Below are 26381 nucleotides of genomic sequence, written 5' to 3' on the forward strand. Positions count from 1 at the left end.
TTTGTCATTGCAGAGAATTTTTTTTATTATTTATCTTTTTTTTTAAGGTTTACTTATTTTAAAAGCATGCAGGGAGTTTAATGACTGCACGCACATTCATCTAGAGCATACATCAAAACCAGACGAGGTCATTAAGGTAACAAGACCAAAAGTCTGTGGCCCCACTAGAGGCTGTTATGTCAGGACATTTTAATGTTGAACAGAATGAAGTGTTGCTGGAGTAGCTAAAGCTTGAAAATCTGGCCAATAATGTATGCTGTATTTTGCTTGCAATTACAGTAGTGGTCAGACAGAACAACTATGAAAAACTGTATGCAAAAAAATCATCAAATTATTTCAGGAATTGAATTATCTATAAATATATTAAAATCCATACAAGTAAAGGCAAAAAAATACCGCTACAAAAGCAGAAGTAATAAAATATAGTGATACATAAAATGTTTGTTTTGAACTATTGTCACTTAAAATATATTTATATTTTTCAGGAAATATCTGCCTGAAAAATACTGTATATAATGTTTTATTTTTTTTTTAATACAAAAACTGTATTAGTGTGTGATTATTGTGTTTTTAGTGCACTTGGCTTTCTCTAGTGTTTTCTTACCTGAGGCACTGCATTTAATGAAGTGACAGTGGATGAGGTTTAATATAGCTTAAACCTTTCACTCACTATATATATGCCTTGTTAGGTAAAAAAAAGTGTCAAGGTGTAATTGTAGTATCAAGAAAACTTCGTTTTGACATTGGTTTGTGTTCTGTTGTCATTTCCACTCCATTCACTGTGACTTTTATAACAATTATGTCTGTATCCCTGTACAGTTTGCAGATGTTAGGTTTTCTTGGCCATGTGGCTCATTCTCTTTCCATCTGGATGCCACCGAGTTAATGTTATCCTTACAAGACTTATTCACACCATCTGACTGCCATTATCATATTAGAACAACCATTTACTGATGCAAACGTTTTGTCAAAATATAGTGTTACTGCCAGGAGTACTTAAACATAAGTGGTATCACTGCACATGGTTAGAGAACAGCCATGATAACTCATAAGGTGGAAAATAAGTCTCTATTAGGAGCTGTGACACAGTTTCTTTGTAAACTCATTTATGTTGCTGTGTGCGACTTCTTCCCTGTTTGAATAATGGCTGGGTGCAAGTGCAAACTCTTGCAAGATAAGGTCGGTATCACTAATGTAGTTTGCAGCTAAGATACAAATGAAGCAAAGCAAAAGTGGGTACAAAGTGACTATTTCTAGTGAGTTCACTCTAGTCATTAAAGCACTTTGCACTTATGGAAACAAAGCATTTGCATTCATTTGTGTTTATTCGATTGCTTTGGTATCATAACGAATCCTGTTTGCTCCTGAAAAGACTTCAGAAACCAGGACAGGACATCGCTGGGACAATGACAAATCTAGGGCACCGGACTCAATATGAAACATGACAGAGCTTTATGAGAAAAAAAAAGAACACTGGAAGCTTCACAGTTACAGAGCAGAGCATCCCTTAATCCGCCCATCCCATGTCACCACTGGGAAGAGGCTCGGCAACCACACCTGTTTCTGCACAACAGGAAGGTAGCCTCCTAACCTTGCCCACACAGCCTTAATCTTCCAAATGCTGCTTGAGCATTTGAATTTCTGCACATCAATCTCAGAGCCCCGTCCTGCCTTGATTAATGGTCCCCATCTATCATGGCACCATGTGGCGCGCAGGCCTTGCCCCGCCAGACAGCTTTGCTTTAGAATAATGGGCGCACTCCATCCCAGTCCCCACCATGCAATGATTGTGCATCTTTGTGATCTGTCTGTCAAGCCGCTCTGTCAAAAAGGACAACAGGGGACAGTGCAGGGGGAAGCAATCGGGACGAGGGAGGCATTGCGGCATGCCATTTATGTACAGTATGTAACAGAACGCCTTTCATTGTGGCTAGCTGTGTTGACTGATAAACAGAAATATTTTTTCACAGACAACCTCGTCTCTCTCATTCTGTCACACATGGGAGCAGCAAGCCTTGGAGACATTCTGTCTGCCATCAATAATGTTGGCAGGGAAAGCAAAGCCACTGATGGTTACTGCAGATTCTATTCATGTATGGTTGCATCCGTGCTCCTCTAATATTCCAAACAAAATTAAACATTTGCTTGGTTGTGAATTCACCCAAACTCACTGTCGTACGACAATGAAGGGTGGCTCAGTAGTTTCCTTCCAACCGGACAAAAACATGCTGCAAGGACATCATCACAGCGGTTCAAAGATACTTCCCTCTGTTTAGGAAACACTAATTTCCATTATTATTCTAAAAATAATTAGCTGCAATTATGTCTATCTCTTACAAAGCAATTGCATGCCTCATGATCGAGCCCCTTTATACGGACATACCAGTATTCTGAGGAGTCAAGAGCTATTCATGCTTTTAAACAAGCCATTCATCACTGTCATATGAATATTTTTCATTGTTGACAGTGCTTTTGTGTGCCTTATTGGAGGCAGACAGAAGAACAAAAACTGGCAGTCCCTATGGAAAATACACAAAAAGAACAAAGAAGTGTGTCTTTCTTTAATTAAGAACTCGCACAGAACAACAATAATTAAAATGCCATCATATTGCGTGGCAAAAGAAGTATGTGTGACGCAGTAACACGTTGGATCTGACCAGTAAATCTGGGTTGTTCGATTTTCTCTGGCATTGTTTTTTTAAATGTCGCAGCCCTATTACATTGCCCACTGGGATCAGCGCCGATATGTGGGAGTATTGTGTTGCTGCCTGTTGCTGACATTTCGACCGGCTGGATATTGCTGCTGCATTCCCCAAACATCACCCACTGGTCCACTGCTCATGTCAGTGTGTTCTAGCTGTGAAAACGTCCCCCACCTATCTCACTCAAATTCCCCCCCACCACTGCTCTGTTCCTCATAGAAGATCATAGGACAGACCAGGAATGAATTAGAATAGAAGAACTGTAAGATCTATTACAATACTAATACTAATAATGATTTACAAAAATTATATAAGAAACAAACTGCAAATTTCATGCATTTCAAATGTTTGTATATAGCATTTGCACAACAAGTAATAGCAACAATGTTTGGGTGCATATTTGCTAGGCCATTTGCATGCTTCAACAGAAAATATTAATTAAACATCGATGCGAGCGAACGTGAATCATTTTGGCACACAGCACCTACACTTTACAGATCTATGTGATCTCTCAATAGCTTGAGATGCACACTGTGATAGCAATGTCTTCAGCTTATTATTATTTCTATTTTTACACTTACACTGCACTTAGACTTCTTATCATTCTTTTTTTATTGTAAATTCCAGCAATTTCGGCACCGCATTTCTTCCACCAGCCTGATTTGCACATTCTTTTGTACACTGTTTGGTCTATCTATCTATCTGTCTGTCTGTCTGTCCGTCCGTCCATCCATCCATCCATCCATCATCTATCTATCTATCTATCTATCTATCTATCTATCTATCTATCTATCTATCTATCTATCTATCTATCTATCTATCTATCTATCTATCTATCTATCTATCCATCCATCCATCCATCCATCCATCCATCCATCCATCCATCCATCCATCCATCCATCCATCCATCCATCCATCCATCCATCCATCCATCTCTACGAATTCTGGTCATCTGTCCTCTGTGTCTATCAGTTGCAAAATAACAAGCTGCCAAAAGAAGAAAAGAGAAACAAATCTATTTAAGATTTAAATCTCACTCATGTTTTTACTAATTTGCTATTACCTAACTACATGCACAGTATTCCCTAAAACACGAGCAAGTCTGTATTGGAAATAAAAGCAAAGGAGTTACTTTTAATTGTGAAGTGTATCTGAAGGGATAAGGAAAAAGCTGTACTAGTGACTACAGTCAGACTAATGCAGCAGCCTCACAAGCCCTTGACCATGTTGTTAAGTTGTCTGCAAGACCAGAAAAGCTAATTTGATATAGCTTTAAGCACACAAGAAAATTAACTATGAATGCATACATATGCTGCATGCTGATGCAATGTTCCTCCAGTACGGGTTGTATATATTCTGTTCTATAAAATATTGAGGACAGAATACCAATAATCATTTGGTAACACTCATTTGAGTCATATTGTAATCTTGGATTATCCACCAATTGCACCAAATGCAACTAATCTACAAGTATTTGTATATCTTTTCACGAACAACACCACAGAAGCAGAGCTCACACACAGACCCAATCTGTCCATATTGGACTTTTGGTTGCAGCACAGTTTAAACAGTGTACGATTAGGAGGACTACATCTGCTAGGTGCAGATTTATGCACTGGAGGAATGTGCTCATACTGTGTCAGGAGGATTGTCTCAACCATTAATTCTGATTAATGGTTGATTAATGGTTTTGAAATGATCATTGATTTATTTTCTGTAAGACCATTTTACCGTAAAGGGTCAAAGAATAGTCATTCCCTGTCTCGGTCTGGTAACATCAAATGGTGAAGCCAGACAGAGGAACTATCTAGCAGGTTAAAATGTATGATCAGGTCAGCAGCTGCATAACTTTACACAACACATTAAAAATGAATATCCACATCATTACTAACATCCTCACACATACACACCAATCTGTAGTCTCACTGATTTCACTGTCTGCTTTACTGATTCATTCCTCGTCACTAAATGTGGCTCTAAAACATGTTGATAACTAGCATTTTTTTTCAATAATTTATTGTTTTCAAGCTTGAGACATACGGTTAAAAAGATAAAATACATGCACATAACAGCATTGCAAGCACAATGTCTACTCTAGATGTAAACACGACTCTGGCAGCCAAAGCAGGGAGCCAAAACCTTGCTGCATTCTCTGTTGACCTTGTCTGAGCTCGTGTGCAGAGGATGGCATATATATCACAAATCCTGCACTGCTTTGGCAAATGGAAAGTCGCTGTACTACTTTATGTGTGCAGGTTAAGAAAAGCCCTCACTGCTCATCTGAAAGCAAATTTTTCAGCCTTTACTTGTACAAAAGTGGAGCCACAAGAGTCAAAAGAGAATAAAGTGACCCACATACAGGTTGGCTCGTTTATATAGTCACGTTCCTTTCTTAGTATAAAAACAAACTTTGTATCAAAATGAGAAAATAGAAGTGATATTTTTGTTTGAATCGGATATTTAAATTGAATTTCAATCTAAAAATTGCATTCCAGTGTGCCTGAAATTTGGAAGAGACTGTCACATCGCTGCTCATACTTTTATTCCCCAACTTATTTCATAAGCCTTGAGGTTTTGCTTTAAAACTGTCTCTTTTTTTTTTGGAAAAGTGACAGGCCTAATGAGCATAGACTTTAGCTTTCCAAAGTTGAATACAAAATGTATGCCATTCCTTTGCCAGTGCAGTCCCTATTTTGTTTTCATTCAAAATTCAGTAGGCTCTGGGCCATGTGTGTTTTATGTGATCTGGGTTGCCATTAAACGGTGATTTCCATAGTACATAAGTCCTGCACAAAAATAATGAACAGGACGGATACTAGGTGGACTGAACAAGCGAGGACGAACACAGAGCTGCCTGTAAGGCTGAGGAAATTTTTAGAGAGGAGACAAATGACTGATCCCAGCTCTGTGCTGCAGGATCATATCCAGTTGGTTATTGCTATGGGGATAGTGGATATCCATGAGAGACACTGGATTAATTAATGCATTCATTCATTAACATTAAGGCATATTCTATTTCCTAATACAGTACAAGCTAGGAGGATTTTAGAAGCTGAAAAAAATACTTTGTACATTTTTTTTTCTTTTTTTGAAATAGAAATAATAGTGGCGTCAAGAAGTTAGTAACCTTTATGGTGCCAAGGTTTGCAGTGCCACCATGCAACGCATAATCCAAAAGAAAAGCAGCTGATTAACTGAATAATGATGCCCTCTTTGTAATGAAATGCACAAAAATATGATGCACTTCATGTTTTACTGCTGAGTTGGAACCTGTTTCCCAGAGTTGTACCATTTTTCTTAGTTGTATAATAACGCACTTTAGCCCCATTTTAGTTCTACTGTTGACATTTTTTGGTGTTAATCGTTATATGTTTTATACATGAGACACTACTAAATCCCTGTCATTGCTCTGCACCAGGTCAGTATCACAACAACCTGCTGTCAGCCTGTGTGGCTGCTGCTATGTTCAGAGGGAGCAGAACAGGATGACAGAGTGTTTCATCCACACATTACTCTATTTGGGATGTCGGAGGATTAGGTGAAAAATAGGTACAGGTCATCGTGTCATATAGTTTTATCTCAACTGAAAGAAATAGACTTGGTATCACAGCACTGCCAGCCAAACTTTAAGCAACCCTTCATCACTTGGCCTTGGGTTCTTCTCTGCAGGCACTGACATATACAGCAGGGTGTCAGAATCACTCTTGCACTGTCTGGAGTAGTAAAGACAATAATGCAGGGACAACAAGCAGCAGATAATCTCTATAACACCTAAGTTGATTTACTCTCATGACTTCGAAATGTCAAATTGCAGTTCAATCATGATTTACTGGAAGGATAGAGCAGGTAGAGGGCAGTGTGGGCGATTGTTAACTGTAAAGAAACCAAGCATTAAACTAAGCATCCTTGTACATATACAGTATATATAAATGCAGGTGCTGTCAGTTCAGCTCCATAGCAACCTCCCATTGCTTTAGTTAATAGTTTGAATGAGATGTGTTGCATTTTACAACAATAGAGCTAATGAATTCAACCGAGGGTGTTTTTTCCGACTTTTTTCTCTCTCAGCAAGTTGTAAAAATATAAATGCATCTGTCTTTAGAGCACTGTTTGCCATTGCGAATACTGACAGATGTGTCTGGAATCACTGAAAATGCACCGATACACATGACACTGCACAATCATATTTTCATTTGAATGCTTTTAAGGTAATTATTCACACATTTCCTGTGCATAGGGGTCATTTTATTCTCTGTCATGCTGTCTGAAAATTGCGTCCAATAAAATCTGCCTGTGAGGCCAGTGCTGCACTTACAAATCAAACTAGCACATCTGATTAACCGGTATTTGCAATTTGTAATTGATTACAAAGCTAAGAGCTAGCTAAAACAAACTCACCATTCAAGCCAAATGTGTTGTTTCTATTTTTATGCTCAGTTTGTGTGTTTGTCATGAGGCAAGAGGGCCATCTTTGGCTGAGTAGTGAAACCCTTCGGATTCCCTGGAGGAGGCTTGGCTCTAAATTCAGTGTGAAAATGGGTGCAGATTAAAGCTTAATTAGTCAAGGCTTTTGCAGCTATGTACTGTACACGCTCTTCCCCTCATCTGCATCTTTGTTTCTCTTCCTTAATGAAACATGTATGCATTCAAACAGAATAAAACATACACAGAAGAGGAGAGAAACTGCACAGAAGATACATAAGGTAGTACACGCATAGACCCATGCATATTGAACCTCACTGTTGTCTAGTGTGTGTCTTGCAGAGAACTCTGAGGATGGATGCAGATTTTTGTTATTTTTTTGTATCACCATCTTCAATCCAAACAAGCCTTTACCTTCCTTTGTTGTACCACATTTACATCAATGTCACAAACCATTGTAACACTTGTAATACTAAAATTATAATTTACACAATTTTAAATTCCCTGAGCCTCCAAATTTTAGAGGAATGTTGCACAATAAAGCATTTTGATTACCTCAAATCTGCAAGTGAACGAAAGAATTTAGAGAAATGATCAGCTCATATTTAAAATTGCAACATATGTAATGCAAATAATCTCATAGAGTAAAAAATCAAAGAAAGCAAAATACATTTTTAAAAGTGTAATCTAATGTCTGCGTCAGCATTAGCAGATGCCTGTGGTGACATAGACTGTGAAATCTGAGCTCAAGTCCTCCACACCCTTATGTTTGGAGTACCGCTTTTTGAGTTTCCTGAGGCATTTTGCTTAACATCATACATTCCTCCACGGGTGACAGAAAATACCCCGTGGCACACTTTGCAATTTGCCATGTATTTATTCTCTCCCACACAGAAGCTGGAGATATTTAGCTTCCTGTTCTTCGTGATACTTTTGCAAACTCTTGCGTTTGACAGGGGGCTTGAAGAAGAGGAGGCAGAGGCCATTTTTAAATCTGAGTCTGACATACACACACACACGCACACACACACACACACACACACACACCCACACACACACACAAACATACCACCGCACACGGAGTGAGTCAGATAACAAAGGAGGACAGAGAGTTTCCTGTCTGCTTTTGTCTGTTCATTTGCTCTCTATTGGTTATAGCTTGATTTTTGTCTTAATTCAATGACTCACATCATCACTTCATGTCTTGAATGGAAGCAGAACAATGATTTTTGAATGATCAAAGCTTTCTTGTAAACATTGTTTTTCACAGTAGGGTTTAGCTCCGTGATCCATTCCTCGTCATGTGAACAAAAATCAATACTTGGTCATTGTTTGACTTCCTTCACAAACAAATATAAACACTGTGCAAAAGCATCACATCTCTGGCAGATTAGCATTGGGTGAAATGGCATCTTCACTATTTTGCGTTTCAAGAATAGTGGTTGTGTTTTAGTTGCAATTCAGATTATCAGCTTAAAATAAACCTGTGGTAAGACGCTGCTGTTTTATATTTACACAGTGGAATGTATGGATGGCTTCTATCTGTAGGACAATAATACACTTGCATGAGGTGATAGAGAAAGAGAGAAGAACATCAAAGGGAATGCAAAGCACAGCTCTATGGAGGACTAAAAGTGCCAAAATTAAATAAATAAATACATCATTAAATAATTAATTAAATATGTCATTAATTAATTAAAATTGGAATTAAATATTTCATTAATTAATTAAAATTGGAATTAAATATGTCATTAATTAATTAAAATTGGAATTAAATACTTAAATGTGTTATTAAATAAATATATCATTAAATAATTAAATATGTCATTAATTAGTTAAAATTGGAATTAAATATGTCATTAATTAATTAAAATTGGAATTAAATACATAAATGTGTTATTAAATATGTCATTAATTTATTAAAATAACAATTATTTTAAGTAAAAAACATATTTCATTATTTCACGATTTAATTAATTATTTCATGGTCCTTGTGTTGCAGTGGATCATGAATTAATTTTATCTGTCAACCTCGCCCGTCAAAGTCCGTGGGCGGGACTAACGTGAATCTAGTCTAATCCACTGCTTTTGTCTGCCTTGAAACCGGAAGTAGAAGTCTTTCTAAACATGGAGGCTGTGTAGAGGGAGAGTCGCTGTGAACTTTCTAGAGAGTTGGTGAGAGATATTTTAGACCTTGCAGAGTATGTGGAAGCAGGACCTGCTTACCGCGAGCATGTAGCGTGTAAAGCAGAGGAATTTATTGACGTTGTTGAAGTTATTTCCGCACTTTCCGACCAAGATGTTGACCGTAGAGTGACTGCAAATTTAGAGGAAGTACTCCGCCGGTTTTCTGGTACCAGGGTGCAACAGGAGCACACACAGGGACCAGGGCGTTTGGCATACCGAGGGAAGTTCTGGAACATCACGTTCTTTGTGGATTACCAGCCTGTCAAATTGCAGCGATGCTCGGAGTGTCGAGCGCTTTTCCTTTAGGACCTACTCGGCGCGGCACGGCTCCGCTCGTCTTTGTTTAGCCGCGATTCCACAAGCATCTACTCGGCACGGTACGGCTCGTCTCATCTTTGTTTGCGAGCGTTTCCATACGGACTAATTTTCAGCACCTTCTCGGCTGAGGTTCCCAGCGAGCTGAGATGAGCCGATAATGTGGCGTTTACATAGTGCAGGCCACTGATTGGACAGGGAGTGACGACACAGAGCAACTTCAGCACGAAAACAAAATCCTGCATTAAAAAATGACTGTAAACAGCGACGGTGTGCATTGCTCTTCACGAAACTCTGTTCTTCATAATTTTAATGTGACAGCCAGACTTGTACCGTGGGTGAATGAAGAGGTCGAGACTTTGTCTTTGGTGGCGGACCAAAGAATACAGAGAGAGCTGGACGGAGAAAGTTTATCAGGAGGTCTCTGAGCGGATGGCCGCTCACATATACAGTAGACTGTATATAAAGAGGACAGAAGCAGTGTAGGGAGAAGCTGAAAAAGCTCAAAAGTGACTATCGGTCCACCCAGGACCACAACGGCCGGCGTGGGTCAACCAGGAGGTGTTGGAAGAGGTTTAATGGAAGCTATTTACTGGCACCGCACCGGCGAGCAACAGGAGGGAGACTCAGCCGCTGCATTGTTGGAGACGTTCGAGGACGGTGAGTGTTTTGTGACTTCAAGAAACTTATACATCATTTATTCCATTGGTGGCAACCTTCTTTTAAGCAAACAAGTATTTTTAGAAAGTAACGTCGTTGTCTCCTGTAGCAGACAATAAGATAGCTAGTTAGCCATCGGCGCTAACTCCGTGCTCTGCTTGTATTTCGTGCTGCTGTTTCTAACGTTTAGCTCTCAGAAGCTAATACTTCAGTCAGCATGCCGTGTTTTTCTTGTACTTAGAGTGAGTGTTTATTTCTGTTCAAGAATCCCTTTCCACATGCGAAGCCTACTCCACCTCCGTCGCGGAGCCCCCGGCTGCCCTGTCTCCTCTCCACCACCAGCAGCAGCTCCTCTCCAGCACCAGCTCGGACACCGACACCAGCACGTCACAGCAACGTCTTATCACCGGTAAGACACGGTAAACAGAGAGCATGGTTGATTTTCGTATTATTATTACTACAGGTGTAAATGCCTGCAAGCATGATCAGAACAACGAGACCAATGACCAAGAATTGAGGCAGGTGTAAATGCAAACTGTGCAGCAGCCAGCTCAGGAACGCCTGATGAAAGCTACATGTAGCTACAGTGACACATAAACAGAACACATGCAGCTGCATTTATTTTCCATTGATTTAACAAGTAAGTCACTCTAATTAATTTACGTTCTGGTGCGGTGTAGTATTGCAACCATTCTTCTTATAGTCACTAGGTAGCTGTGAAACTGAATGAAAATATACATAAAAATGAGAAAACACAGCTCTTCTTAGCAACTCCAAAATGTGCACAGGATGAAATGAAGTTCACACCACGTCGTTTTTGTTTGTGGTGGAGCAGTTACTGCTTGTGCTTTGGTTAAAGCGAAGAGTGCCAGAAGTTTATTAAAGTATCAAAGACATGATCATGATTGAAAATGGATGGACGGGTGGCTAAACACATCACATCATAGCTGTGGAGTCCTTCCAGCTCCTGGGGACTACAATCTCTCAGGACCTCCTGAAAAAGGCTCAGCAGACGATGTATTTCCTACGACAGCTGAGGAGACATGGCCTGCCACATGAGCTGTTGATCCAGTTCTACACTGCAGTCATACAATCTGTCCTGTGCACCTCTGGATCAACCACACAGCAGGACAGAAACAGACTACAGCCCATAGTACGGACTGCAGAAAACATCATCAGAGACCCCACTCACCCTGGACATTTGGACTACAGTGCCCTGTACACAAAAATCGCCACTACTGTGTTTATAGCAATTACCATTTTGCTAATGTGTTCATACATTCCAGTCTAGCTGTACATTTCTGTTTATATTGTGTTCTATTTTACTACTATTTCTTTTTCCTCCCTGTTCCTCTTTCTATTGTTTATTTTTTATTATTCTCTTCCATATTCCTAGGATGACACCAACAGCCGAAACCAAATTCTGTGTATATTGTGTACTTACTTGGCCATTAAAGCTGACTCTGATCACTTTTCTGTCTTTGGTCTAGGCAAGAGGAAAGGGGGCCACAGAAAATTGGACCTTCCTAGCGTACTTGTGGAGATGCAGGCTGAGGAGGAGTGGAGTCATGCCCAGCATGATGAGAACATCTGGTTGCTCCTCAGCGAGGCAAGAGAGAATGAAGCTGGCCCAGAATACTGCCTTCAACCAGTCATTCCTGGGTGTGCTGGGGCAGCTGGGGTAGCTGGGTAGGCAGTGGGCAGCCGGCGAGTGTGAGCGAGTCCACCTCCCATAGACTTGAGATTTACAAGTGCTGGTCATATAATTAGAATATCACGAAAAAGCTTGTCTTTTGGACAACTGTCAGGTCAGTAGTCTTCCCCATGATTGTGTAGCCTACAGAACTAGGCTGAGAGACCATTTAAAGGCCTTTGCAGGTGTTTTGAGTTAATTAGCTGATTAGAGGTGTCTTCAATATTGAACCTTTCTACAATATTCTAATTTTCAGAGATACCAAATTTGAGATTTTTGTTAGTATTCAGGTATAATCATCAAAGTTAAGAGAAATAAACATTTGAAATATATCAGTCTCTGTGTAATGAATGAGTATAATATACAAGTTTCACTTTTTGAATGGAATTACTGAAATAATGAACAACTTTTTTCATGATATTCTAATTATATGACCAGCACCTGTAGTTGTATATAGTTTTACTTTTAGCCCTCCACTGTAGGAGAGGCCCACCACAGTTTGTACTTTGCACATTGTAAATAGTTTTGATTTTGCTGCTGACTAATAAACTATTTTGTGACTTATGTGATTGCATCATAACTTTTCATTTTGTCTGTTAAGACACTGGTAGGAAAAGAGTCAACAGTCTGAACCAAACAATTCTATATTCCCTAATAATGTATTTGTGTTTAATGGGATTTAACATGTTTTAACACAAACTCCTTTATGGTTCATAATTCTGGTGACTGAATTACACCAAAGCAATACTGATTTATCAAACTGGAATTTTCTTAAAACAGCTGTTTTAATGTTTTGGCGTTTAATTTTTTATTTAATCTTGCTAACCTTCACAAACAAACAATAGCATAGACACATCTACAAAAGTTTATTGTCAGAATTGCATTAAAGAAAACAATAGCGGTCCGGGGACAGAAAAACAGAAGTATAACAAGAAGAATAACTTTGCATGACACGTAGTGCATCAGTGCATCCTGTACATCTCTGCCCTCCTCCTCTACACCTTGTGCCACTGCAGGCTCATGTGCTGCTGCTTCAGGTAAATCCCATGAAGTCTCATCAGAGAGCATCTGAAACACATACACAGCATACATATTTTAATACCTAATAGCGACAAACTGCAGCCATTACAGGGTCGTTCACAGGACTGATACACGATAGCTAGCGAACTAGCATTAGCTTACCCTTATATGTCGTCTCGTTCATATCCTCTTGTCTTCAGCTTGATACTGCTGTATCGCCTCCCAAACTCTCCTGTGTGTCTCCTGAGTGTTTCGACTCGCCGCTCTCAGCTTTCTCCGACTCTTCTGTTACTCTGAATCTGACAGAAAGCCACAGACCGAGCAGCAGGTGTACTATCGCCTCCATGTACATTGTTGCATTGCGTTTGTGTCGCACAAAAATGACGGTAAGGGACTTTCGGGCCACCGTGCTATGACGACTCAACCCACGATGAGGTGGTACTCAATGTAATGGAAAAACAACTAAACCGAGACGAGCCGTGGCGCGCCGAGTAGATGCTAAAGGAAATGCTAAAGGAAAATTTGTCTTGCACCGCATGTATCAACATTTGGGAAAGAGGACCGAGTCTTTAGCGGTTGCTAATAAAGTTTTGTTTTATTGAGTATCCAAACCAACGTAGAGGTGAATAGCGCCACCCAGTGTATCGGAATGTGTTCACAAGCTCTGCGTCAATCCATTATCTGGAATCGATTTGCCTTGACTTGATGTGCAGGGTAACCAATCAGGTGTTAGGATCCGCCCACCGACTTTGACGGGCGAGGTTGACAGATAAAATAAATTCATGATCCACTGCAACGCAAGGACCATGAAATAATTAATTAAATAGTGAAATAATGAAATATGTTTTTTACTTAAAATAATTGTTATTTTAATAAATTAATGACATATTTAATAACACATTTATGTATTTAATTCCAATTTTAATTAATTAATGACATATTTAATGCCAATTTTAATTAATTAATGACATATTTAATGCCAATTTTAATTAATTAATGACATATTTAATTATTTAATGATATATTTATTTAATAACACATTTAAGTATTTCATTCCAATTTTAATTAATTAATGAAATATTTAATTCCAATTTTAATTAATTAATGAAATATTTAATTCCAATTTTAATTAATTAATGACATATTTAATTAATTATTTAATGATGTATTTATTTATTTAATTTTGGCACTTTTAGTCCTCCATACAGCTCTGCATGTTTAAAGTGCATGCATAATACAATGCCAAGAGCCTGAGAAAATAAATAAATAAATAAATAAATAAAAAAGATTGTTGGAGAATGTTCAGGGTCAGGGCCAACACAGAACAGCATTAGACAGCATAGCATCCTTTAGTCATGTTTTTTATGGTATGTGTTTGCATGTCTGAGTGGGTTTTTCATATTTTAGTTGATAAAACACTTTCAATCTCATTCTGTTGCTCCTTGATTTTGTTAAAGTACATCAGGAGTTCTTAAAAAAAAAAAAAAAAAACATCCATCCATCCATTATCTGTACACCGCTTAATCCTCATTAGGGATGCAGGGAGGCTGGAGTCTATCCAAGCTGACTTAGGGCAAAGGCAGGGGACACCCTGGACAGGTCACCAGTCTATCACAAGGCCACATATAGAGACAGACAAGCACATTCACATTCATACCTACGGACAATTTAGAATCACCAATTAACCTCTACATGTTTTTGGGCTGTGGGAGGAAGCCGGAGTACCCAGAGAAAGCCCACACAGGGAGAACATGCAGAATGATCCCAGGCCAAAACTCGAACTGGGGATCTTCTAGCTGCAAGGCGACAGTACTAACCACCGAGCCACTATGCAGCCCTTCTTTAAAAATCCCGTAGCATCTTTTGAAAGTATCCTGAGTTTCAAAACATCAACAGTGATCTTGATGAAATGTTGGGTATTAGGGGGCACCAATTCCACCACCGAGGAAAGGAAATGATGCTGGATGCCCACGTTGTGCCAGATTTGTGCAAGGTCCACTGAAAGTTAACTCCCATTGATTTGACAATCTTCTCTAAAATTGAGATGCGGTGCTGTATTGGCACTGTTTATTTGACAGTCAGCAACAGACACAAAATCAGGGAGGAGAGAAGAAGAGGGTGATGTACGCTTAGTGTTAACACTGAAAATTTAAATGGCATGGCATTTACAACAGGCAAATGTATTTTTAAATGCAGAGCTATTACTAAAACATGAAATCACCAAACTTTGCATCCAAATGAAAACCAAAAAAATCTGATGTCAAGTTGACCCTGAAACCGCAGCTTCATCCTGCAGATGTTACTGATTAATTGTGACACTCCCTTTTCCTTTAGAAATAGAGATTTGCAAGGTGAAACTTTTTTATTTATATATATATATATATATATATATATATATATATATATATATATATATATATATATATATTCTTTTTTTTTTTTTTTTTTTTTTTTTAAACATTTTTGGACAGTTGCTTCAGCCACTCGGGCCAGCCAGCTTGCCCTAAATGAGGCTCCATTGGAGATTTCAAAGTCTGCATTGTCTCCTGTAACAATCAATTTAGAATTAGTTGTCGCATCTGAGGCTCAGGAGGTAGAGCAGGATGTCCAGTAATCACAGCGTTGTTCAATCTATATCATGGTCATGGTATCCTTGAGCAAGACACCGTGTCCTGAAGCCCAGACTGCTCTCGAGGCTCAGACCAGATCAGCATCTGAGTGTGTGAGGGAAGATACAGAGCTACTGGGACAAAGGGAAATAAAGAAAGCAGCTAATTTGATCAACTGTGTGTTACAGCCGATGTACGCAGCATATTGGGAATTATTCACTCTGTTCATCTGTTGTTTAAATACTGCATAAAATTTATGTATTTTCTTTTTTTTTTCTCTTTTGAGATCACGCTTTCTTCTATCTAACTGGGAAAATGCCCTTGATTGCACATTTTATAGTAATGCACTGAGCAATTTTCAGGAAGTTGCAAAGAAAATACATAGGAGAATAGCAGTTGCTGGGGCGGCTTAATTATCCCACAGCAGGTTATTTTGGAATACATGTAAACAAAGTACTATGCAGAACTTATTGTCTCATGCCTAATTAAATTCTCTACTTGAGAAACGCTCAGTGGCTGTTTGTTTTGTTACTTGGTCGACTAGTTTCTATTTGCCATTCGCCTTTTCCCAGTGCTGCCCTATATGTTTACTTTCAGTGCAGTTTTAAAGTGTTGGGCTCCATGCAGTATTGAAATACTTACTACTATTTACAGCTAAATAAGTCATTTAATAATGATAAGACAAAAATATGAATGTTCTGAATACAAACCAATCATGTGAAAGCTTTGACTTCTGGGCATCGAATGAAACACCTTTACCGTCTGAATACCGTGATTAGTAAAGTGGTCGCATATTCATTTGTAGTGCAGTAATGTGTGACACCAGTGGATGTTCCTGGTGAATCAGTGGGCAATTGGTCTCAGTCCAAGCACAGACCCTGCATATATTAAAATAATCACGCTTGCTTCTGATACTCTGGGCCATGCTGGTTGCCTCATTTCTGAGCTCAAGCACAGACAAGGTGACATTAACTTATTTTCACTGCTGAGGCCTTGATGAACTCTGGCAACAGTCTTTTACTTTTGTTTGAGTTGCAGTAACTCCTTTGAATATCTTCTCTCTCAGTTCAGAGACCATGTATAATGAAATAATAATAAGAAGTGATGCATTGTGCCAGATTTAGCTCGCAGCTATTTTCCAGTCTTGATACTACCTTGATGCAACTAAACCTTTAAATGCCTTTTAGTATTTGAATTGCCTGATATTTCTGATAAACTAGTTACATTCAAGGATCTGTAATCGAAATAGTCATCTGTGCACTATTAACTTTCTAAAGAACAGAAACAGTCTTGTTACAGTCATTTTTATTGAGTTTTCCTTCATAAAACAAAGGAATTTCAGCCTCATATTTCTCTCCATTTGGATCCTTCAAGCAAAAACATTTCAAAGATGTAATTCTTCTCATATTCGCTGTGAAACTTTAAGACTTGTGAAACTTATCACTCCACCCCGTCTCAGAAAGGATTGACCTGGAAACACTGGCAGCAATTCATTTGAACAACATCAATGAAGGTGACCCCCGAACAGCAGGGCGCACACTACAGTGGCAATGCTTCAAACACTATTTAACAGGAAATCAGATGATCCTGCTTCATTCTCATTGAGTTCTTCTGTCAAAGAGTCATTTGGAGATATAGTCCTGGGTAATGTTGCAATTAGTGATGCGTTCTGCATCTAATTTTCCCCCAGAATGAGGTTCTGTCAGAGCAAAAGCAATGTGAGTTCTGGAGGTTGTGTAGGCCAGCGTGAGAAGAAACCACTTTTGCCATGATTTGAATTGCTGATGAGGAAGACCTTTGCCAAGCTTTGGCCACAATATAAAACCTGCTGTTCACCTTTATAATCAAATGCATTTTTATCTGTTGTAATGCCTAAAAGATGCTTATTGGAGATTATTAGTCTCCCTCACACTTCAGAAAATCAACCCTCACTGTGTGCATGTGTCCTCTCACCAAAGTTTAATTTTACAGTTTGCTGTTAATGACTCTTTTGTAATTGCTAATGTTGGCAATTACATGAGTGCCTCCTCTGCTCTATTCATAACCCACAACAGCAAACCTCTAATAGCTCATTCAGCGTATGTATGGCAAAAAAAAAAGAAAAAATGGATGAGTGGTGCCGTACTCTATCCCTCTATCCGTCACTATTTATAGCCCAAACAATTAAGCTGAGAAGACCTTCATTAGCCTGCTGCTATTCAGCGGGACCCTGAGTCGCCTTGCCAGCCAGCCAAACAGGTGTTCCTTAATAATCACTGCTGAATTGCCAGCAACACTGGTTTGCGATTTTCCCTCCATATGTTTCAAGCTGTTAGCAGTCCTCTACTGAGAAATGAATGACTTTCTAAACCCCATTACAATATCTTACAGTACTTACATGTGACTGTTGGCTGGCAATCTGACCCTAATATAAGACAAACTGGCAATGTTTGCAGCATTCAGCCACGGCACCGAAATTACATCTATCAAGGTAGTTATTAAAAGTTAGTATTATGCGTTAAAATGCAACATTATTGTCACACCTGCACAAAACCGTAATTACTCTTAGAAAGTTGCCTGTGTTGGCTTTCCTTTTAAAGATGAACATACTGTATTTTTATGCAGATGTTGCCGCTGTTGTAATATGCTGCGGTAAGGGATACTTATTTTACAATTTAAGAACACATTCACTATGATGCACATTAATTACAGCTAAAAATACAGCATGTAGCCATTTTTAATACTGCAAATGAGAGAGCAGGCTGCAATTCTCCAGTGTAAGCCGAGCCAAGAGATGACAGTATGCCAGAGGTTTTATAAATACTGCAGTGGCGTGACCCCACTTCATCCAATTAGGCTCCGGTTCATTTGTTATTTCATCAAGCAGTGAATGAATATAATCGTTATTTGCTGTCTATCGAGAAGTTGATTTTTCTTGCTGCAAAAATCTGAAAATACCAAAAGATATTTTTTTTTTAATTAAATGAAGTTGGTATTTCAAAATTCCAAACGTTGATTGAAATTATCCCACATATTCATGATCCAAGTGTGCATCATAGACGTGTGAAGCACCTAATTAACCAGCATTCTGAACAACAAAAAATATATTCCTTCATTATTTTCCACCTTATAATATGAATAGCATTTCTCGTACTAAACCTTGCAGATTGATGTCACTGATTCAGAGCAGCTCTATATGAACATGCATGTCTGCACTTTAGTTCTTTTCATCTTTCTCCTCGACGGCGGTTTGGACTCTGTGCCTTGCCCATTAAAAAACTGTCAGCCGCTTTTAAGGGGAATGAGAAGAGTTAATGTGATTGGACACTATGAAAGCCTGCCCCACCTTCATCTGCTGATAATATATTCCTCCCACTAACAATGTATTCATCCTGCTTCAATCCCTTTTCCAGATTGGGCTTCACTTTGCCAGAATTGTACTTAATTCTGGTTATCAAAATTAGTTGGCCGCATCCACTTCACATACTGTATTCTATAAACATCCCTACAATTATCTACTTTGGCACTGCATGATAGGTTTATAAGACACTGGGGATTACACAGTCTGTCTGTAGGTTAAATTCCGCTGATTATCAGTAGGCATTATTCTTATTAAGGAGTGAAGATTTGGACTATATCATCACTTGAAAAATTATAAAATTGCCATATGTAAGCTGTGTTAGTTGTGTTTTTCTGCTAAATCAACAGGAGGATTTATGCCAAAGGGAATTCTGATTGCACAGCTCTGACTTAGCAAGAGTCCCCTTGCTTATTCTGGCTGTCTCACCACACTTGTCAAGTAATCCAGCACTGCACTGCCATAAGAAGGTACATTTTTGTGATTCTGTGCACTTTGTTTTCAGTGCTTGCTTAAGCTCTCTTTGTCCTCAGAGCTTCTGTGTGCCTCGACTATTGTCAAAAGTTAAATAAAGATTGAAGATCCACAGTATGTTTTCCATTACAGCTGTAATAAAAAACACTCTCAGTTTATATTTCTTTAGCCCTTTGAATGAGTCCGATGTCCTACTATGATAAGGTGACATTTCCATTCATTCGCTAACTATCTACCTGCAGCATTACACCCATTTAAATAGAGCTGTCATTCTGTAGTCTCCCTGTAATTATGATGAAATACTAATTAGGGCAGATTTGACCTGTACAGACATGCCTACGCTCTCAAATGTCTACTCCAGATGGCAGCAGGTACAAAGGATGCTTGGGGAAGAGACCTCTATGCATTAGCATAGGGAGGACCTGTCCTATTAGATTGTTAATGTTCAAAACATGCCTCATTTGGTTTAGATTTCAAATTAGCAATCTGGCCAATGTGGGAAAAGACTGTGTCCACTGAAGTAAACTGATGTAGAGAGCTGTAACAGTTTTGGAATCTCCCAGGTCTTTAAGGACCACAAAGGAATGTTAGATGCAGTGTACAGTAAATTTAACACAAAGAGACGTTAGCTGGAGGTCAACATCATTTTCATGGGATGAAAATTGAGAGGCAGTTTAACCATGCATGTAAAATCATTGTTAATTTATTTAGATTAAATGGCAATGCACGTCTCATTGACACTACAGGCATGGGCTGACAATTCTACAAAACCCCTTTAATGACACCATTTTTTAATATTCATTTGCAGTTTTTTCCTCACATTTTCCACATTTGACCACTATCTTAACTAAGATTGAGGGAACATCTTGGTTACATCCACACAAACAAAATAAGACAGGAGTTTCTTTATTACAGCTGCAAAATTTGCCTCATACATATTGCACATGGACCCATTACTTCCTGGATTACCACTGAAGGTCAGCAGTGACAATCAATCAGACAATCAATAAAATGCTGGTATGTCCTTGTTTCCCCTCTTGAGAAGTGGTTTAAAGACTGCTACTCATCATCTGAGAGTACTGCTAAACAGCTTTCCTTTGTCAGGACTTTTGTTGACTGGAGCCTTGTTTACTTCTGAGGCAGAATTCGTTAACTTCTGATGATCTTGCTTTTCAATCCTTGAGAGCTTGATGTATTGATGGTCTGCTGTTGTGGTCACTTCTAATCTGTCTCATTGCAGAAATGGATCAGTTGCATCCCAAGCAAAGAGTTTTATACTGCCATGAAATGCCCTTCTAAAGAGATTCAACCTGCCTCGGGATTTGACACTGAGAAAGCACCTCTTTGCTTAGAATAACAATTTGACTTCTAACAATTTCACTTAGTTCAGGTGCCATGTTAGCCGCTATCACAATACTACTTGCAATGTTGTGCTGGAAACATGAGGAACAGTCGTGTTTGTAATAGCAGTGGCTTCAAGCAGCAGACTAGCTTGAACAAGCCTCTGATGAGCAGATCAAATCATCTGAACATGTGTCCTAATGGAGGATACAACTCCAGGAAATCGGATATTTTGTACAACGGAGTTAATGTGGTCAGTGCTACTAATTTACTTGGCCTAGAAATTAAATTGACTTTGAAACAAGCAGTGTGAATGATTTAGGGGAACTTATTTGTAGAAATAGAATTATTATAGTCACAAGCATATTTTTGCAGCTACCGTTTTTTTGTGTTTTCATTAGCAGTGGTTAGATCTGTTCTGGGGTCTTTGAGGTTGGTTACATATGAACACACATGCAGCTCCAATGCGCACTACAGAAAAAACCTGTAAAGAAACAGACCGTACCGGCAAAAACTTGGAGTTTTTGACGGTCAGCTGGCCCACTGGAATATGTCAGTACACCACTGCACATACATATATAGTGACATATGCACCATCTGTATTTATACTATGTATAATGCATGTATGTATTAATAACACTAAATATAGGCTACTGAATGTCAATCAGACTTTTCATCTGTCTGTCAGTAACACACATAGCGAACTTAGGCTTGATCAGATGACATCGACATCATGATATTTTCTTCTGTTCTCAATAAGCTCTTTTATATCGGGGTCTTCTATTTTCAGAGAAACACATTGGTGCATAAAAGTGACATTTTCTCATTTTCACCACCTTCTCCAGTGACAGAACCATCCAAAGAATCCAATTTAAACTCCCAAAACTTCTCTGCACTTGATTCATAGTACAACTGCCAAGCTGTTGAGGGCAACATCAGCAAGCACTAGATGAGTGATGAGGTCACTTCCCTCTTTCCCTCTTCCTGTCTCCATCTCCCTGACAGCCTGCGATACCTGCCACTTTACTGTTCAACATGGCAGCGTGTAGTGAATAGAAGAGCACTGAGATGCACACACACAAACATGTGAGAAGAAAGGCGCTGTATGATTTGCACAGCTCATGAATGATTAGGTCAGATGCTGGCCAGGTGACTTTATTACACATCCTAACCATAGATACACAATTTACTACCAATTTGTACTTGAAAGAAGTCACACACTACATGAATCCACACTCACACAAACATGCGCTTCTATTGTTGGTGATATTTTGTGACTTTTGTCGTTTTTCTAGCAGTCACTGTAGTTATTATTCCTTTTGGGAAATTGCTCACAGAAGACAGATGAGGGAAGAATCATGTGTTGGTATTAGAGGTGCATCTAAATTATTTTCACTATTGATTAACTGCTCAATAACTTTTGAAAAAAATTGTTTAGTTAATAAAATGGTTTAACATAATGAAAAAATGCTTATCACAATTCCGTTTATCCCAAGTGACATTATCACATTGCTTCTTATGTACAACCAACAGCCTGAAACCGTGAAATATGCATCTTGTAGTGATATAAACTAAAAGTCACAGCCAATCATCATCAATGGGGATGTTAAAATTATGGAATGTAGCTGGTGTTTTGGTATTTCCGATGTATCTCCAATATGGTTTAGATGATGTAGTTGGATTCGATTGTTGCATTATCCAAAAAATCTGCACCATTTCCAACCAGAACAAAAGGAATGTCTGCAACGCCTCCACCCCTCGCTTCACATTTTATTTACAACCAGAAATGTTGTCCACACGAGAGCGATCAAAAAAAAAAAAAAAAAAAACATCAGTCACAACTATTAGCCCATGCTAGCATTGTGAAATACAGTGAATGGCTGTAAAGAGTTGTTGTCAACTCGAGTAACGTTATCTTCACTTGACCTGTCTCGACTTTGCTCTGCTGTCTGTTCTACTGCAAAGAGGAACAGACATAGTGGAGCAAAGGGGGAAGCAGAGGAGAGCCTTAAAACAGCAGCACAGACTCTCACACTGAGCTGAAGTGACACAACATAAAATAAATAAAATACTTTGTTTGGGTGGGGGAGAACACCAGCTGGATGCGAGAGACTACATTTCACTTTTACAGTGCAGTGTTGTCTTATATATGTGGGGGAAGGACCACCAGTTTAAAAGGGAGGGGCTCACATGCACTAAGACACATGCATAGCTGGATTGGCCACCAAAACATAAAGCAGAAGAAGCCCTTACTCCACCATATCTTTACATACTAACACAAATTAAGTTTGTGCTGCTATATTTATGCTAAAAAATATCATAATGCTCCTTTGAAAATCATATTGCAAAACTATTCTGGTAAGAGTTGATTAATACTTCATACTCAGTAAAAAAAAAATTGTATGAGATAGGTTTGCAGAAATAAAGCAAAACTGAATAACAACAGATGTAACTTCAGCAAATGCATGTAAAATACTTGGTCTGTAGTTATCGGGGTTGTAACATGAGTGCACATCAGAAGATTGAGGTAAAAGCCAGCTGTGGATCACTCTAGAGGTCCACCAGTGTGCTTCTGCTCCTTACTTGTTTTTGATGCTGTTCCTATTGTTTTCCTTGTTCAATAATATATGGCACATATGCTTGCTACTGAGACTAATGTTTTTGGTGTGGGATTTGTGCTGGATTAAGCTTCAAAAGAATGGCTGACAGTCTATTGTTCAGTGCTGGCATGCTCAGTTCCCCATAGGGCTGCTGGTTTAGTGCAGTTTGGGTTTGTAAGAAGAAAGTAGAACCAATATTATGCAATCTTGTATTATTTTGCAATAGTGAGTGGAGTATATGCACTTGGAAGCACACTGGCTGATGGCTAAACAGTACAAACTGAGAATAACAACCCATGTGTGACGACTGCAATATTGTGCTATTCTGCCACAATCATTCATGCATTCAGCTCAGCAGACATAGTGTTGTTTATCACAATGAGATGCGACACATATCCTTTTTGTAATGAATGGTGAGTGAATGAGTCAAAGTCCGTTCACTTTTTCAAGTGATCCCGTCTCGATGGAAGGACTTTATCAATTGAACTAAATGAAGTACGTTTGCTCTGATTTTGATGACGCATATAATTTCATTATGCATGGGTGAATGCTTTTTCTAATATCTTAATCAGCAGCAATTACCAGCCTTTCATCATCACCTCACTGCTTGAAGAATCACAAATGGCATCAAGGGTTGTGCACACTGGCTCATCACCACATGCTCTCTCAGGGGTACAGCACTTGTCCAGCATCTCAGAGGCCCTGATTGCATGCAAACAGATGATGGCGTAATCTAAATGTGTGTGCATTGCTCCCTCTTATCTCAACAGGCCTGTGGGTAACAGAGGAGTGTGATTGTGGTAAATAGAAACCGCCCACCACCAGTACTCGAGGACACAGGCCACCAGTTTACGGTATACTTGATTCCCAGGCTGTTTAGTACTTCACAATTATGGTAATGTGTAATTGCAATTGATGTAGTCAGAGGTCAGTCGAATTGTAGCAAGAGGCAAGAACCTGTGATTGACATCGAGTTTCTTGGATATGAACCACATGGCTCCTTTATGAAGCTAATAAGACAAAAAAGAGGCATGAATTTCCAGCAGACTCTTCTGATTGCAAAACAATGCTTTTCTTTGTTTTGTTTTGTTAATGGGGCAGTAAATCTCTCACAGAGAGGATTCACACAGCAAGCAACAATTTAACATCAGCACAGATAGGCTGATGCATTTAGTGATAATATTTATAGCGATGAATAACATGAAATATGCTTTGACCTGTTTGACAGTGTGATGTGTGCTGCAGTAATACAACAAACAGTCAAGCTATGTGAAGCCACAAACAGCAGAGAACTTTGAAGGACAAGCTAATGCTTCCCCCGTGTATCTGGACGTAACTGTACAACACAGGCAACACAATCTCTCAGCCCTGAAGAAATGAATAATGCTGATGTCCAAACACGGTAAATCATTTTACTGGGAAAGGTAGCATGATTACTCTCACAGGAGAGAACTGTAGCTTAGCAACAGAATTACAAGAAGTTGATTTAGATGGAGAAGCCTGGCCATGCAACAGTTAGCCTGTCAGTTTTATGTTAGTGGAACTGAAATGCATCAATTTAGGCAGGCTGGGCTGTAAGATATTATAGTATATTCATTATTATATAATATATATGTTATATTAATTATATAATGCATGAGAGCTGTTGCTTCATTTTTATTCTAAACCTTGTTCAACAAATGCCTTGCAGACAGCAACACTCAGACAGTGACACAGATATCAAAGGGCTTAACGTCAGAAATCGGTGATGGCATTCAACAAACATCTGTCAACAGCTGGAAAAAAGGTTTGCATGAAAGTTGAAAACTTGTATTACTCACCAGTGTGTTTGATGTCTTTGTCCTGGGCATCCCTCAGTGCACAACAGTAGAAGTGAAGCAAGGGAGAATGTTCTTGCCGCTTCTTTTCTTCTTATAAAGCAAATTTACTTTTGCTGTTCTTCTTCTTTCTTGTCTTTTTCGTTACCACACGTTGAACAAAAAATTACAGCTAAACAGGTAATAGGAAAACAAAAAAGACTGAGGCCTGTTTTGAGGACAACTTCTCGTATGTACACATGTAATAATTCCCCTGACTTCTTTCCACTAGCTGAGACTCAGAGCTGTGATAAAACCCAGGGAGATCACAGAGGAGCACTCAGGAGATTCGCATAATGTGCAGAATGCCTCTTGAGTCCTCTGCTGGTGCTAATGTCTGACATGTAAAGAGACAGGCACTGATTCTCATTCAAGCCATGCTTTCCGCTGGCATGAATATGTCTTCACATCAAGCCAGAGGAAATGGTAATAGATGAAGTGAAGAGTATCAGGAGGAAAGGGGAACTGACATGCTGCAAGGCAAAGCTGGAAAAGCCAATATAGTATTCCAGAAATCATATTGGTGGCGGCATTGGAAATGTGTTGTGCTCCCAGTGTATATCCCCTGTGCCTCCGCCTCTTCGTGCCCACCTTGTCTCCAGCTGTGGTGGAGGCACTGTGTGATAGAGCAGTGCTGAGTGCTGCTGCTGCTGCTGCTGCTGCTGCTGCTGCTGCTGCTGCTGCTGCTGCTGCTGCTGCTGCTGCCGCTGCTGCTGCCTCGTCCTCCCTTCTACACCAGCAGTCTCTGCTCAAATAAATGCCTGGTCTGTCACAGTTCTCTGCTGCAATGCATGAGATTCATCCTTCCCCTCTCTCATGCACTCCCTCCCTCTTTCTGCCCTCCTCCCTCCTTGCTCACTCTTGTTGTTCGTTCACTTGCGCTCAGTCACACGTGAGGAGACATAGTGGGAGTCTAGAATACAAATAAGCTGTCTTGCTTAAAGACGTGATTGTGCCTCTTGAATTTGATGATTCTTTTTTTCCAAGTCAGAGTGAATGAGGGAGTCGTTGGAGTAGATGTGATCTCCCCAACTTGCTGTCTTTGATGTCAGCCTTACCTCCAGTGGACAGAGCCGTTGCCGTGACTGTGGACTCCAAGCTATTCCTATTAGGAAGAAACAAAGAAAGTGGAATTAATTTTCTTTTACAGCTTAGAGCTCTTGGG

General features: G+C 39.3%; 1 protein-coding gene across 1 annotated transcript in view; it reads right to left on the reverse strand.

Moving 5' to 3' along the window:
* The window catches only part of lrrc4ca (leucine rich repeat containing 4C, genome duplicate a), a 170984-nt gene extending 144967 nt beyond the window's left edge, over positions 1-26017 (reverse strand). Inside the window, exon 1 of the mRNA XM_035944424.2 lies at positions 25181-26017. The gene's annotated coding sequence lies outside the window, so the exon portion shown is untranslated. The remainder of the gene's footprint in view (positions 1-25180) is intronic.
* Between the last annotated feature and the right edge of the window lie 364 nt (positions 26018-26381).

The sequence above is a fragment of the Amphiprion ocellaris genome, chromosome 3 (assembly GCF_022539595.1).
Source record: "Amphiprion ocellaris isolate individual 3 ecotype Okinawa chromosome 3, ASM2253959v1, whole genome shotgun sequence".
Classification (NCBI taxonomy): Eukaryota; Metazoa; Chordata; class Actinopteri; family Pomacentridae; genus Amphiprion; species Amphiprion ocellaris.